General features: G+C 34.9%; 1 protein-coding gene across 11 annotated transcripts in view; it reads left to right on the top strand.

Moving 5' to 3' along the window:
• The window catches only part of OSBPL8 (oxysterol binding protein like 8), a 192,673-nt gene that overhangs the window by 40,320 nt on the left and 135,162 nt on the right, over window positions 1-17,191 (top strand). For 2 of the 11 annotated variants that reach the window (XM_074226459.1, XM_074226461.1), the window contains one exon: window positions 9,599-9,673. The exons of the other annotated variants lie outside the window; for them this stretch is intronic. The gene's annotated coding sequence lies outside the window, so the exon portion shown is untranslated. The remainder of the gene's footprint in view (window positions 1-9,598; window positions 9,674-17,191) is intronic. 11 annotated transcript variants of the gene reach the window in all.

Here is a 17,191-nt window from a genome sequence, read left to right as displayed (position 1 = left end):
ATTCAGAAGATACCTTGTATGTCATCTTCCTGCTGTTAGATTCATTGTTATCACCTTAGTAAGTTGGAACTAAATGCTATGTTGCTCAGAAAACAAAGCAAAAAAAAAAAAAGGTAAAATTTAATAAAGTGTCAATTTAATTTGTATTCTTTGAGGTATTTTTTCAGTGTTCTGGAAGTTCCTTTACTTGGATTTTACTAAATGTTTGTAGTCCTGTCTAGCTGCCCTGGTACTTTTGTATGAGTTTGTTTTCTTTGTGGTGACTTTTTTTTTTAAACCAGATTAGAAGAAAATAAAATGACTTACCAGTTAACTTATTTTTGTTTTTTTTGTGAAGTAGTTATGTTGATGTTGTATTTAGAGATTATCTGTCAAGAGAAATCAAGTCCAGAAGTCAGTATGTTTAGTTTAGTGTGCCACATTCAGGCAAATGTGCCAAGGTCACTGAATTCTCTGTTGGAAGGAACCCAGAAATTCTTATTTATCTTGTTCATAGGAAGGACTGCTAAAAACTTTTACAAATGAGTCTAGTTTTTTATTTCAAAGATTTTGGAATAAAAAAATAGAGATTTTTGCAACTTTTGGTAATCTATTTACTCTAATGTTTAATAACTCATCGGGAAATCTTACATAACTTAGTACTTTATATGTCATATGGCTTAAGCACATTTCCCTTTGCTTTGTCACTGCTAGATTTGGAGGAAAAAAACATAATTACTGTGAATGTAAAGTAATACTGTGGTGTCCATTTGAAACCTTGGTGCCATTCTTGATAGTGTAGCATGGGGACACGTTGACACAGGAGCGCCCAGAGTGGTATGTCCTTCTCAGAGAGGGGACTGTGCTCTATGAGCCTGGCAGGACAGAAGCAGCTCAGAGGAAAGGACCTGTCAACTCCTTCCTTATTAGACAGTGCTCTCACCAAACCAAACCTTGTGCTGTTACTTTTATCTGTCCCACAATATGTCTGTCAAATGGAAAATTCTTTGTGAAGCTTCCCTTCTTCCCTTACCCCATCTCCCACCCCCATTCAGGAATGATCTTTCAAACCTTAGACATCTCCAAGCATTTAGTGTATCTTTATTAAACTTAGGTTTATTGTTTGGGTGTGTGTATGTGTGGAATATCCTGCTTAATAGATTAAAACGTGTTAGCATGTCTTATATAAACTTTTTTCCTTTCTTAGTATGTAGCAGAGCACCTAGTACATAATATGCATATCATAAATGTTTAATTATTATGTTATAAAGTGATGATTAAATGGTCAAGAAAATTTACCTCTATATAACTTTTTTTTAAGATTTTTTTTTGCAAGGCAATAGGGTTAAGTGGCTTGGCCAAGGCCACACAGCTAGGTAATTATTAAGTGTCTGAGGCCGGATTTGAACTCAGGTACTCCTGACTCCAGGGCTGGTGCTCTATCCACTGCGCCACCTAGCCGCCCCACTAGATAACTTTTAAAAGCAAGAAATACTCATCTGAAGGACCTATGAGTGTGCAGAAGCAGATGATAATTCTTTCTTTACTATGATTGCCATAATATTTTGTTTAACTGGACAGAGAGAAAGTAGGCATATTAAGAAGATTGCATAAACAGAGAAAAGATTGCTGGAGCATGATGATCTCTAGGGGTGGTATCAGTCAGTCTGTCAATTAGTAAACAAGCCTTTATGAAGCACTTGTGTGGGAGTCCAGCAGTATAAGAATATAAAGAAAGGCCAGTTATGGGGGGCCACCTTGGGGAGACAAGGGAGCAGCAGCCAGTAAGCCTCCTGTAGGTGGACTGTAGATTGAATCTGTCAGAAGTTAGGAAGTGATGGTAGTGAGAAGGGAGAGAATTACAGACATGGTGGATAGCCCAAGCAAAACCCCGGGGAAATTAGCCTTACCTGGAGGGAAGATGATCCGGATTCAGATTCTATCATAGAGTCTCTGTTTGTGGGATCACTTCTCACATGAGAGGGTTGGACAGATGGCCTCTTGAAGCCGTATCTTGCTATATCCCATGATGTTTTTTTGTCTTTGCACTGCCTCAGAATTCATAATTGCCTTCAGAGACACTACCTGCACAGAAGGTATTTCTTTCCAGCTGTTTGTGCCTTCATCTATACTTTATCAAAGTTGTTATGATTTTTTGAATGCAAAGATAGTTGCTCTTCTGGGGTCATTTGCTTACAATTGCTAACAATTATTAAGCATTCTAAATCACTCATACATGCTATAGTTTTTTTTTTTAAGAACAAAACTGAAACCTTTGGATGTACATTTAATTGAAGTTCTAAGATATATAAGTAGAATGAAAAGGTTACTGATAAATAGTTACTGATAAATAACACACCGTGACTTTGGGTAAAAGGGAAACAGGTTAACTATCTGTGATGTGACACTTAGCTGAGTTACACTTAATAACCAAAACCAGAAACCAAAGGACAAATTGCATACATTTTCACCCTCTAAAGGACTCATGACTAACCACATATGAGGGTCTTTTTTGTTTTTTTGTTTTTTATCTTTTCTCTTGTATAATTATGATTTTTTTTTGGTAAATGATGTGATAATTGTTAAAATAATTTAAAGGTTCTTCCCCTTAACCCCTTAAAATGGATATCAATAATAGATTTGATTTTATTTGTAGGGTTTTATTAATGTCATTTGCATTTTACATCACAGTTATTCTCAGATCTCACTTCGTAGAGGGGAAAGTAGATATGTAATTACAAGATCCAGGCCTATCTCTCATCTGTGTGACCTTATGTAAGTCATGGAACCTTGGAACCTTTTAGGTTCCTCAGAAGGGTTTAGGAATAGATGACTTGTAACATCTCAAATACAGATTTTTTTTAACATTTTAACATTTTATTTATTTATTTGTTTAGTCATTCATTCATCCATTTATTTATTTATTTATTTTGCAAGGCAAATGGGGTTAAGTGGCTTGCCCAAGGCCACACAGCTAGGTAATTATCAAGTGTCTGAGGCCAGATTTGAACTCCAGTACTCCTGACTTCAGGACGGGTGCTCTATCCACTGTGCCACCTAACTGCCCCATGTTTTAACATTTTAAACATTTTTTTAACTAGTTTCCCTATAAACTTATAGATAGATGTCAGAATGGTCATCACTTGGATGGAAAAAATATTACGTCTTTATTTTTACTAATCTTTCACTAAAATTAAGCTTTTCCTTCAATTGTGCATTTTAAAAGAATCGGGGCGGGGGGGAAGGTCCATATTTCCAGAGATTGATGGCACAAAAAGTTACGAATTATTGCTCTTATGTATACTTTGTTTTACCTTCATTATTTGTTTATTTTATTTTTTTGCAAGGCAAATGGGGCTAAGTGGCTTGCCAAGGCCACCCTTCATTATTTTTTGAAATTCCTTTTTATGGGCGTGTATATCTTTTCTTTCCTAACATATGGAAATTTATTTCATGACTCCACATTTCTAATCTATGTCAATAATGGGAGGAAAATAAGAGAATTTGGAACTCAAAGTTTAAATTAAAATTGAATGGTAACATTGTTTTTACACATAACAGAGAAAGTAAAATACTAAATTAAATAAATTTAAAAATAATTCTTACTCTAAATCTTAGTGGCAGAGGTTATTAGAATTTGCTTTTCTCACATATAGCCAAAGTTGTGGTGATTATCCCTTTTCTGTACCTATTGCTTGCTCATTTTCCTTATAGATCTCTTCCTGGCTTCTAAGGCAATAGAGAGGGATGTTTTAAAAGTTTCTTATAAATTACTAAGATTGTAATATATTTCATAATAATGGACCCTTAGAGAGCATATATTTAATAACCTTAAAATCTCTTTTCCCTTAACTCTCTTTTTTTCCCCTTGGTCTGTGCTTCCTTTCCCCCCTTCCCTCTCTTGTTTCCTTTATTCTTTCCTCTCCCCATTTCTTTCCTTCTTTCTTTACCCCATCTCTGTCTCTCTTTTTTCCCCCCTTTCCCTCCCCTTTCCCTACTTTTTTTTTTTTTTAGGTTTTTTGCAAGGCAGATGGGGTTAAGTGGCTTGCCCAAGGCCACACAGCTAGGTCATTATTAAGTGTCTGAGACTGGATTTAAACCCAGGTACTCCTGACTCCAGGGCTGGTGCTTTATCCACTGCGCCACCTAGCTGCCCCTCCTTCCCCTACTTTGGATTAAATAAATGTGAAAATTTTTGACTATTTAATATTATCAATGTATACTTTAATAATATTAATAAATACTATTTATTTTAAATTTATCAACTGAGAGAAAAATCAGGCATAGTCACATTCAGCCATCCTTACAAATACTAACTTCTTGATCCTAGAACCATAGTTCCACATTCAATTCTTGCAGGATTAAGTTAAACTCAGTTCTCTCAGGAAATAACTTTTCATAGCATTTTTTTCCTTTATTCTTCAGCTCTCAGAGCCAAGTTCCTCTAGAATGAAAATTTAAAACAGTCTAGAATGGCAGCTAAACTGGGGCACAAGGTTACCTCATTAAGATACAGTAACTGTGTCTACAGTCTGTGAGAGATGTTACTGAACTTGTGTTGCTTGATGATCCTTGGTGTCCCCTGTGCTTTATTACCTTTTTCTTTCCCAGCTTCCTAAAATCCCAACCCCTCTTATTTTTAGTGCATTCCTTCTCTTATTAACTATTTTTCCTGTCAACAGCTTGTTGGATCAAATTGTTTGCTTGTTTCCCCCATGAGATTAAAAGCTCTTTAAAGACAGGAACTGCCTCTTTTGTTTTTAACCTCAGGACTAGAACAGTGTGGAATACAGAGTGCACCCTTCATAAATATCTCTGGACTGACTGACTTGCCACCCATTTTGATCCCAGGGACTTTAATTCATTACCTCTGATTCCTCATCTATTCACTTTAAGGAGTTTGACTAGAAGATGACCTTTATGGTCTTTGGTACTCTAAATATTTAGTCCCATGATCCTTAAATCTCTATAACAAAGGAAAACAATTAATCATCTATCAGTGTCTATATGTGAAATCATGCAGTGTTCCATACCCTTAAATTTTCTTCCCAGTGATGTTTGATTCATAGCAAAATATGAGTATGAAGTACAAATGAAAGCCAATTTATGGTTTTGAATTTCTGATTTTAGTGTTTTTTGATTTTGCTATTATTAGCTTTGTTTTTAATAAATTAAATTTTTATTGATGTATTGTTTTTTTCATAATTATCCTCATTATTCTTCTCCATTCCTCTCCAGGAGAGACATTTCATATGACAAAAAAAATAAAGAAAAAGTAAAAAATCTGAACTGATCTAAATACTGAAAATATCCAAAAGCATGTGCAATATGTAGCATCTTTGAACCTCTTACCTCCCTGAAGGAGTGGGATGTCCTCTCATATCTCTTCAATTAATTCATGCTTGATCCTTATAATTTTGTTATGTTTTCTTATAATTGTTGAGGTGAATTGTTCTTTCCATTTATATTGTTATAGTCATGGTATATGCTGTTTTCTGGGTATGCTTACTTGATTGTGAATCAGTTTATATAGATCATGCTTCTTTGTAATTATCACAGTCCAGTATTTCCTACAGTACAGTAATACAACATTCCATTCATGAATCACAATTTGCTATTTCTATTTGATTTGTTCCAATTCTTTGTTTTCATGAAAAATACTGTTATAATTATTTTGGTGTATATGGGTACTTTTTAATATCTATTGTTTCCTTAAGAGTTTGAACCTGGGGCAGCTAGGTGGCGCAGTGGATAGAGCACCAGCCCTGGAGTCAGGAGTATCTGAGTTCAAATCTGGCCTCAGACACTTAATAATTACCTAGTTGTGTGGCCTTGGGCAAGTCACTTAACCCCATTGCCTTGCAAATACTTAAAAAAAAGAGTTTGGACCTAATAATAATTGATTCCTTGGTGCAAAAGGTTATGGACATTTTAGTCATACTCCTATTTTCCAAAATGGTTTGTGCCATCTCACAACTCCTTTAATAATGTATTGGTAGACTAATGATTTCAAATTGTTGCAGTACTCACTGTTGCCGTATTTTGTTGTCTTTGCCATTTTGCTGAATATGAAATGAAAGGTTTAGGGTTGTCTAAGAAATTCGATTTGCTTTTTTTTAAACTGAATTGTTTAATTCTTTCACATTTAAAATTATAAGAGGTTTTAAATTTTCCTATATTTGACTAATTTTTTTGAAGTATGATTTTTTTCTCTTTTTTCTTTGCAAGGCAAAGGGGATAAGTGACTTGCACAAGGTCACACAGCTAGGTAATTATTAAATATCTGAGTCTGGTTTTGAACTTAGGCTCTCCTGACTCCAGGACTGATGCTCTATCCACTGTGCCACCTACCTGCCCCATGATTTCTTTTCTTTTCTTTTCTCTTCCACTGTAAAAATAGTGCTGTCTCTTCAGTTTCTTTAGCTTAATCTTTTAAAAAGAGACCCTATTCTCCACAGCTCTTTCCCCCTCATATTCCCCCTTCTCATATATTATTCCTTTCACTTTCAAGTTTTGTTTTCAATTCTTTTCTTTCCTTTTTTATCTGGTTATTTCATTTTCACCCATATTTCCCCCTTCTCAGTCAAGGGGATTACTACTTTATCTCTTCCCCTTTAATTGATCCTGTTCATTAATTGTATAATTTCATTTTTGCTGCTTTCCAGAGAGGATTTCTCTCACGTCTAGTCATTCTTTCATTCTTTCTAGTCTTTATCCTCATTCTCTGGTTCACAATCCCTATAGTTATCTAGGCTCTATCTAGTTTCTTATGGAATCAAAAGTGTTGAAGTATCTGCCCTCTACACTCCCTCTAGGCAATTTCTGCCACCTCCTTGAAGAGTTTTCTCTGCAAATTCTCTTTTTTCATTACCTCAGTTCCAGGGGGAAAAAAGTACCTTTTCCTGCCATTGAGGGAGAAGATACTTCCCCATGGTTGGACACTAACCCTCTTCCCCTCATATCCCTGATTGTGCATCTCACTATCAGTCTATGACTGTCTTTTGCCCTCATTTGCTTCAAAATCTTCTCCCTGGGTACATGCCCTCTCATTTCCCCTGGAGTTCCAACTCCATCCCTACTGAGTTAGCACAAGAGGTATTTTAAAGCATCAAACTTCCCAGACAGCACCAACCCATGATCTCCATTTCCCTTTACAGACCATCTCTTTTCACCAGTAGGAGCATTCATTGCTGAAATCTCCCACCACTAGTCTCCCTCTCTTTCATTTTCTTTTCAGTCTTTCTCCTTTCCTTTTTACCCACTCCCCTAAAGGCTCCTTTGTTCCTAAAGACCACAGTGGGGAGTCACCTTCCCTTCATTGCTAGCCCTTGATTTGGTCTGAGCATTTCAGATACTACTCTCTTTTCTTATGTTTGCCTTTACCCTTTCATGTATCCTTTCATTTCATAATATTGCCCCATAAAAAAGATTGTTTAATTTGTAGGCAGGTTCTGTTCATAATGCCCTCAAGGTTCTGTTCCTAATGCCCCAAGTTTGCTTTTTCAATGTTAATTCAACCTGACTTCTGCTTTCATATCTATTTCCTTGTGTATATTTTGAAGGTAGTTTCTCTATTGGCTGTTGCCTATTACTGTTGCAATTTTTGGTTGTTGAATTTGTTCACTGCTATAATTGCTGTTGTCTGGGTCTTGAGAAGCAAATTATCTTTTCAGGTCTGGCATTCTTTCTAAGAATGGTTTAAATGCCTCTTTATTGTTGAATGTCCATCTATTTTCATTTATAGTTAAGTTCATATTTCCAGGGTAGGTCACTGGACTGCAACCTGAGCCTCCCATTGGCTTTCAGAACACATTATTTTATTCTTTCTTGTGTTTTCTGATTGGTGCAGAATAGTGTTGTGTTATTAATTTTTTCTCTTGATTTCAGAACTTGTTTCTGAATTGAATTAAGTTTCTGTGCCTTGGACTTTGCAGATTTTTTTGGAGGTGATCTATGCATTCTTTCTGTTTTCATTTTCTGTATTCAGAAGTTCTAGTCAGTACTTTTGTATTATTTCTTCCATTTTGATGTTTAGGTTTTTTGACTTGTGTTTTTCTGGGAGATTTAGGATCCTTAGATTTTTTTTTCCTATAATTTTTTGTCTTTGAGAGCTATTAATTTTGCTTGCATCTTTCTTTTAATGTTATTGTTTTTTGCTTCTCTTCTTCTAGATATTTAACCTTTTTTGTGATTTGTATTCTTAGTCTATTGTTCTCTCTTTTGTTATTTGGGAGACCAAACTTGAAGATTCAACCTTTTCTTTTTATGGCCATTATTTTTACTGTGTAGGACTATAATTTCTCTTATGATTCTTCTTTCTCCAGAACAACTTGTTATGATTTCATGTTCTCAAATTGCACTGAGTTCTTTGTCTCACCAAAAGTTGTATTGTTTTGCTTTGTAGTACTTAAACTTGGTAATGAGATCTGGAGGCCATATTTTCTTTTGTTAATCTTTTTCTCTGTTGATTGATCTGTTTATTTTTTGAGTAGTCTTCTTCCTGAGATCTTTGGTAATATTAATATTCCCCCTCCCCCAATATTTCTCTTACTGCTCACTTTCTGACTCTTTCCCTTCTTTTCCTATGACCTGGATTTCAAGACTGCTCAACCTCCTCTTTGCCTATACAATAGCCTAGGTCTCTGTCCCAAGTGGATTTTGAGTGAACAGAAGTGGCCCCAGTTTGTTAATGGACTCTTTTTTGGCTTAGTAGAATTCAGCACTCTTACACCCCTCCCTCTCTCATTTACTCCCTGCCTCCAGCCCCTCCCCAATATGGTCTCCTATTCTGTTTCTGTTTTCTTACTTCTCTGCAGCTGCAACCAGGGTTGATGGCTATCTTTAGGAATTTGAATGTCTTAAAGACTGTGGATGGAGAGGGTATTTCTGGTATAATGTGTATCCTTATTTCAAACCCAGACATTTTCCCTATCCCTTTGCCTTGGTTCCTTAGCTCTTGCATAGAGCTCTTTTGCAGCAACCATTACTGTCAGGACTTTGTTTATTGGGGCTTCAGTGAGTGTCTACAGTTTGGAACCAGGATTCTCTAGGAATTTGAGGGTCCTGGAGTATAGAATTTGGTTTTGTTTCCAGTAGGTTAGTTCTTTGGATTGGCTAGTGGGACCTCTCTGCCAGTACCATGTTAGGCCATGGAGGAGGGAGGAGGTGCTGCATAAATTCAGGGGGAGATTCAATGCATGTTTGTTTTTTAAATTTTTTGGTTCTCGGTTTTCTTGATCATGGAGACAGCTGAAGTTGTTTTATCTTTGGCCTATATAGAAATTTCTGTTTTGGAGATGTTTGAGGGTCATGGAAATCAGAGAAAATGTATATATCCTTTAGTTTATTGGTCATTTCACTCAAAACCCTCTGTTATTCTTTCTCAAAATGTTTCTTGTCAAAAAGAAGCTTATACTCATAGTTTTTTTTCACTGTTCTGTTTTCTAGCACTTTTGACTTCCAGAATTGTTTCTCCATCAACCGCTTTATATATTCTCTTTCTTCGTGAGTTTTAGAGTCATAAAAAGAATAAAACTTATTTTCCAGGGAAATGTTAAGCTGAGTTTATCATTAACTTTTGTGCAAATACTGGAAATTGACATAGTTTCAAATTTTTTAGGTTTCCTGTCATGAACAAAATCACTGTCTTGTTTCATGAAACAAAAAATTTATGAACTTACTAAATTGCATTATGGTAAGTACCAGATGATGTGTTTTTTTAGAACTTTGTGTTTAGAGTACATCGGTAGCCTTTTTCAGTGCATTTCAGGAATTGTCTTATTTTTTGAAGGTGTACCACAACTCCTTAATTCTAGGTTGTAGGTCTAGAAAGTTATCAGAGATATTGCTTCAGATATTTATTGATATCATAAGAATAAGGGATAATTTATTCACAATTAAGTTTACTAAATATTTAGCTTAAGTGTATTGTATTGAATAATTGTAATGTTAATGCAAAGTTTCTGTAACAGGGATATACTAATAAATAACTTTGAAAAGAATTAAGAAGTTTTTTATTTTGAATAAAGTAAATGTGTTTTAAATCTTCCTTTCCCAGAATAGGTTTAATTAGTACTTGAAACAAGGCTCTTTGTTATATGCTAGAGACATTTATATATTGTCTCAAGGTGCTAATAAAAAAAGTATAGTAGTCAAAGGAATGAGCTGTTGGCTTAAGACCTGGCTTGGCCACTAACTTGTTATGAATTTAGGGCAGATTACTTCACTTCACTGGACATTAGTTTACTAATCTACAAAATGAGAAGTTTTGCTTATATTAGATGATCTTTAAGGTCCTTTGGACTGGTTTATTCTATGATTATAATTACTAAAAGTATTTATAAAAAACAATTTCATATGTTTTTAAATATAACTTTATTTTTTTCTCCTTCCCTCCAAGTGGAGATCCACTTGGAAACAAATATTCATAGTCAAGCAAAAAAAAATGGCTACACTGGTTATATCCAAAGATACATGTCATGCTGTGTTCATCTTGAATTCATCACCTCTTTCAGAAGATGAGTGATGTTTCATCACTGTTACTCTTGAATCTTGTTTGATCATTACACTGATCAGAGTTCTTCAATCTTTTCAAATTGTTTTTCTTAATACTCTTGTTAATTGTTGTATAAATTTTCCCAGGTTTAGTTCAGTTCACCTTCAGTTCTACCTCTTTGAACGTATTCCTTTGGTTATTCCTTTATGGTACACAGTAATAGTCCATTATACTCATATCATATTGTTCAGCCATTTCCTATTTAATGGATATCCCTTAGTTTCCAATTTTTCACTACAAAAGGCTGCTATCCTAATTTATGTATATACATATCCTTTTCCTTTTTCAATGATTTCTTTGGAGTATTGGCCTTAGTAGAAGCATTTACAGAGTTAATGCATAGTTTAGTGACTTTTGGGCCATAGTTCATAATTGTTTTCCAGAATGGCTTGCCCAATTCATGGTTCTACTACAGGTCATTAATGTTCTTTAATATCCTACAGACCATCCAGCTATTGTCATTTTCTTTTTTTTTTCTCATCTTTCCTAGTCTGATGGATGTGAGGTGAAAGCTCACAATTGCTTTCATTTGTGTTTTGGTAGGTAATGATGATTTGAAACATTTTTTTCATATACCTATTGATAGCTTGAGTATCTTGCTTTGAAAAACTGCTTTCTTCATATGTGTTGACCTTTAAAGATTGCCTCTTATTCTTATAAATTTAAAGCATTTCATTATTATCTTAGAAATAAGACCTTTTTCATAGAAACTTGCTGCAAAGATCTTTTCCCAGTTAACTGTTGCCTTTTTAATTTTATCTATTGACTATAGAAAACCTTTTTATTTTCTTTATTTAAAATAATGTATTTTATCCTTTATGACCTACCCTATGTCTTGTTTGGTAATGAACTCTTTCCATATGCATGGCTCTGAAAGGTAATTTCTTTGATTTTCTAATTTGTTTAGTTAGATGTGATGATTTATTTTTTTAAGTCCTAAGTTTGGAGTTTATCTTGGTATATTATGTGAAACATTAGTCTGTACTTAATTTCTGGCAGACTTTTCTATTTTCTCAGCATTTTTTGTTGAATAAGTTGAGTCCTTACTGTGAGAGATGAGGTCTTTGTGTTCATTTGGAACCACTAGGTGATACTTTGGTTAGAAGATAGAACTAGTAATTGGGTGTGTTCAAGGAAGACTAGTACCTTGGTGTGAGGGCTGCTGAGGCCTCTTCAGGGAGGGCTGCTTTTCACCTTTGTTGTCCATCTGAGCCACCTAACTCTCACCTGTGGCTCCTAGAAACTGTAGAATGCACAGCAACCACACCCTGGTAAACCATTTTGGCAGGTAGGCTAAACCAGAGTGAGGGTAACTGAGGGAGTCTCAAGCCCATCTGTGAGTAGTGGGCAGTGTCTACCCCAGGCATGGGGTAGACTGGTGGAATGGGTAGAGGAGAACCATTCATTCCAATGGCCATGAACCAGCTGAAGCAGGTGCTGTGGAGCACTTGGAGCTTGTTTAGACATCGAAGATGCCAAGGTCGTCCATTGCATCCAGAGCCATCACCATTGTCTCGACTCTGTCTTGTTAAGCTGGATAATGATGACTTTGGAAGAGAGATTGAGATGGATGACTTCATGCAGGTCTACATCACTTAAATCCAATTTACGTTTGCAATAAAAGACATTCATGACCATTCCTCAAAGTCCCATGGTGGCAGGCAAGTGATGAAGCAGCAGGTGTAGATACACTGGGAAATGTAGTCACAATCTGCGACTGGGAACTGTAGACAAAATCTGCACACAAGTGGCCCAGGTCATGGGGTCATTTCTGCACTGGAAGCAGCAGTGGAATTTGGCAGCCCCCTGAGAGACTGACTGAGCAGCCCTTTTAAGGATCACACTGCTCATCTCCTGATGTGAGGAAGGCACTAGAAAAGATGCCCTAAAAATTGCTTATCTAACCCTGTATAGTGATGTCATTTTGGTTTTCTTCAATAATGAAGGACAAGAATCCACCAACCAACCAACTAACCAGTTTTGTTTCCTTTTTTGCCTATGCTATTGCTTCAATTGCCTTTTTTTTTTGTCTAGTGGTATAGCTTAACATTTTTGGCTTTATGTCAAATGGTAATGTAATAGTGGACATCTTTGCTTTTTCCCCTGATATCACTGAAATTTCTCTAGTTTATGCCAGTATATAGAATGCAGGTGCATTTTTTTCTCATTTCCTTTTTTAAAATTTTACAAAAAAAAATCATTGTCATGTGCACCACAGAACATGAGAGAATTCATAAATGTAGCAAAAAATTTCGATTTCAAGAAAGCCTATATGATAAATATTACACATTGTGTTCAAAATTGTCCATTTTTCTTTGCTTTCTTGTAGATTTTCTTCTGTTTCTCCATTTCTTATTATGTTAATTTTTAGTATTTTATATATTTTTAATATTCTTTCATTTAATTTACATTGTTTTATTGACATATAATTTGGTAGTATAGCTTTTCATGTTTTCCTTTATTTGCCATTTGTTGTTAAAGTATAGATTTACTTTAAAAATTCAACTTCCAATATTATTTATTGATTATTGAAATTTTTACTTTTGGTTTTGTTAATTTCTTTAATTTTTTAGAATTTCAGAATTTTAGTATTTAATTGGGCTATTTAAATTTGTTGGTCTAATAGTTATTTGCATGTCCAGTTCATTGATCTCTTCCTTCTCTTTTGTTAAGGTGCTTAGACATATACAGTTCTCCCTCCCAAAATTTCATAAGTTTTGGCATGTTTTCTCACTGTCATTATTTTTAGTGGAATTATGTATTTTTCTATAATTTTTTTTAGGTTTTTTTGCAAGGCAGTGGGGTTAAGTGGCTTGCCCAAGGCCACACAGCTAGGTAATTATTAAGTGTCTGAGACTGGATTTGAACCCAGGTACTCCTGACTACAGGGCCGGTGCTTTATCCACTGCGTCACCTAGCTGCCCCATAATTTTTTCTTTAAGCAATTCTTTCTATTTAAATTGTCTCCACTTAATGTTTAATACTTTCTTTGATGAGCTGGTTAATAAATGATGCATTTATTATTTCCCCTTATTTTCATTTATGAAGTTTATGAGGTTTTTATGCCCTAGTATGTATAATTCCCCCCCCCCCAGGGTGTCATGCACAACTGAGAAAAATGTATAATCTTTCTTTTACCATTCTGTAACTACAAGTAGGCTATCATATTTATCTTTTTGAAATCCTATTCAGGCCCTTAACTTTTTTTTATTAAGATCTGAGGTCCCCTACTATTATTTTTTTACCTCTGACTTTTAGTGACTATATGTTCAGTGTTGATTGTAATTCATTTCCTGAAGTAAATTTCAGCATAATGTAATTTACCTGTTTATCCTTTTTATTTTAATCTGGTCTTATTTTTGCTTCTGCCTTGATTGAAATCTAATTATTATCCCCTTCTATTTTGAATATAATGTTTTGCTTTTTTTGAAGCAACTATCCAATCTAAGAACATCTCAGATTTGTAAAAGAAAAACCTTACCCCAAGTACTAAGTTTTGTATAATACACTTTAAGGGGTTCTTAGCTCTTCTGGACAGCATTGTCCAACAAAAGTTTGTTTATGACTAATAGTCAGAAATAAATATTAAATTCTATGTTTTTGCTGCATGATGCAGCCCAGAAAAGCTGGATAACCCTTGTTTTACATAATTATACCTCCAGTTACCTTTAAAATAAGCGAGTTCCAGATTTGACTTTCATTTATTAAGGTGCTTCTCAGAGCATGAGATTTTTTTCATATTTGAAATGATCAGACAGGAAAGGGGACTATGGAATTTTTTTTCTGATCAGAATAAGAGCCTGTTAGGCATAATTCCTGTCAGGATCTGATGCTGTAACACCTCTTGGTAGCTGAGCTACCTTTATAGAAAGATTCTTAGGGTGCTTGAAGGATAAAACTCACCAGATTCTGCTTTTATAGATAAATTGTATTACAAAGATATATCAATTTATTTTTATTTTCTTTGGAGGGCAGGCTAAGATTTTCTGCCTTTAAATTTGCTTTTATTCATCTGTTTTCCCTTACCACCCTTATATTCCCCTTCCTGACCATCCCGGACCTTCCCAAACCCAAACCAAACCAAACCAAACCTTTGTAACAGGTCTTCATAATTAAGTCAATCAAATAAATGCTTGCTCTGGTCATGTCTATGAATTTGATTGATGGCCTTGCACACACATGAATTCATGTGTCAGTAGGTGAGTGGCATATTTCAACATGGGGCTTTTGAAATCAGATTGGTTATTTTGTTGTTGATCAAGTTTTTAGGATTTTCAAAATTGGAAAAACAACTAAGAAAAAAATTAATGAGGGGACAGTTTGTATTTAGGTTTAACATTAGTAGGTTTTATTTTTTTTCTTTGTTAGTTGCAAAATTAATGGGCATGTGACATGGTAAGTTCATCTCTTGGAACCATATCTAATCCTAAATGATCTTTCATAATGGAACTGTTCTTTAGTCTCTTGTAGCTGAATAATTTAGTTCAAATATTTTTACTTAATTTTAAATAGGCATCTTATATAAAGTATATGGTAATATCAGTAGAATTTTGTTACCAAGGAAGTTCTTTATTTGATGGTTAAGGAAAATATGGTAGTTTACTTAAGTATGATAGTGATTGTTAAGATATAAGGTGTTAATTGTTAATTGTTGAGATTAATTCTTTAAAATTTCTAATAATAGTATTTTGTCTAACAAGCTTTCTAGAGATTTAAAATGTTAATACTTTTAAAAATTCTGAAGTCCTTTGTTCTAATCATTCTTTAGATTGCCCCTTTCTTAGTAAGAGGATTCTGCCAGAGCAAAGCTTTATATACCTTTGGAAAAGGAATTTTACTTTTCTAATTTTCATCACAGAATTATTATCATAGATTTAGACCTGGAAGCTGCCTTGAAGGTTATTAATTCTGTGTCCTTCATTTATAAGCACAGAAACTCAGGTCTTGAGAAGTGACTTGCTCATAGGTAGAACTGTGAATTAAAACCATATCTTCTGATTCCAAAGTCAAATTTCATTTGTTGTAAAATGAAGGCATTAAGATTGCTTTTGATCCTTCCAGCTCTAGGTCATGGAAACTATAATTTATTTCTTGATAAATAAGACAAATTAAAGTTTGTCTTTTCAGTACAATTTAGTTGGAAAAATCAAAGAAGTCTTATTAATTTTTAAAATATAGTCAGATTTTGAATGTATTTCACTGAACTTTTTAATCAGCCCTGAAAATTTTTGGAATACTTTCTCAATTTCATCTATTTATATAAGATCTTAGATTTTATCTTGAACTAGAAAATTTTGTAGAAGAAAAATCTTAGGACTGTAGTTCCAAGACCCTTATTCTATTTTTATTTTCCATTTTGGATAATAGTTCCCATAAGAGTAGTTGGACAATAAAGTTAGGTAAGAGATATAAATGTCTTTTTTATTGTCTAAATGGGACAATTAATTCATTTCTTTCACTTATGACTATTTAATAGAAGGGCCAAATTAATTCTTGAGAATTAGAAAAATTGGGAAAAACACAAACCTAAAGTAGTAAAAGGTTATATCATAAAGGTGCCTTAATTTATTTAAGGACCTACCTAATTTAGAACTTTAAAGAAGGGTCATCAGTCATTCACCACACTTTGATTTAGAACTTCAGATGTTCTTTGAGTTCTGGGAATACTGTGATACAAGTGAAACAGCCCTTGTCTTCAAGGACCATTCTCTTGGGCTGACACCACATACATAAGAAAGTATTTACAAAATATGTACAGGTCAGATTTTGGGTGTGGAGGGCTCTGACCCTTGGGAGCATCAGGAAATACTTCATGAAGAAATAGTAAGCTCTGGTAAAGAAGAGGGGTCTGCCAGACTAATGCAGATGTGGAACCCTGGCTGTCCTGTCTACGTAGTGAAGAGACTGACCCTTTCTACGTTTTGGTATCTCCAATTATTAGGGAACTTTGGCTTCTGTTGGGCTGAGATTTGTTCTTTTACACATACCAGCTGTGTGCAGTTCTGCCCACTGGAGCCAAGAGTCAGGAAATCTAATCTCACTTTTCATATGCAAATTTAGAGATGCTTGAGCATAGTTACACAGTATCTAACTTTTTCTTTTTTTAGGGTAAACATCTTCAGTTCTTTCAGCTAATTCTCATATTGCTCTCCTGGAAGCCGCATTCACTTGGTTGCTTTCCTTTGGATCAACTTGAGCTTGTCAAAGGCCTTCCTAAAATGTGACCTGAACCCTAAACTGAACATCCTAGTCCACTTGTGGGGTGACATGAGCAGAGGCAGATAGGTTGACTTGTCTCAGGCACTCTGTTTCTCTTTAGGATCTCGGTTTCTTAGGGACACTTTGCATTTATCCACACACCTTGCAAATTCTATGCATAGCAAAGGCTTCTAATAAATGTCTGTTTTGTGTTTTCAAAGCAAGTTCCTATCAGGCAGTATCATAGCAGGTTCAATCCATCATCAGAAGGTAAGGCCCTTAAGGGCAAGAAGAGCTTATTAGCTCTGTGTCCTGCCTGTACTGCCAGACTGGAGTAGGCCTTCACTAAATGGTTGTGGATTGATTCCTGACCTAATTAAGGATCTCTTTCAGACCTTTTCTGCCTCAGGCTGCCTCCACTTCCACCAATAGCCTCATTTTGCCATTTCCTTGTCCTTG

The sequence above is a fragment of the Macrotis lagotis genome, chromosome 2 (assembly GCF_037893015.1).
Source record: "Macrotis lagotis isolate mMagLag1 chromosome 2, bilby.v1.9.chrom.fasta, whole genome shotgun sequence".
In the NCBI taxonomy this organism is placed as follows: domain Eukaryota; kingdom Metazoa; phylum Chordata; class Mammalia; order Peramelemorphia; family Peramelidae; genus Macrotis; species Macrotis lagotis.
The sequence above is the reverse complement of the archived record's forward strand: the minus strand, read 5'-3'. Positions and strand labels throughout refer to the sequence as shown.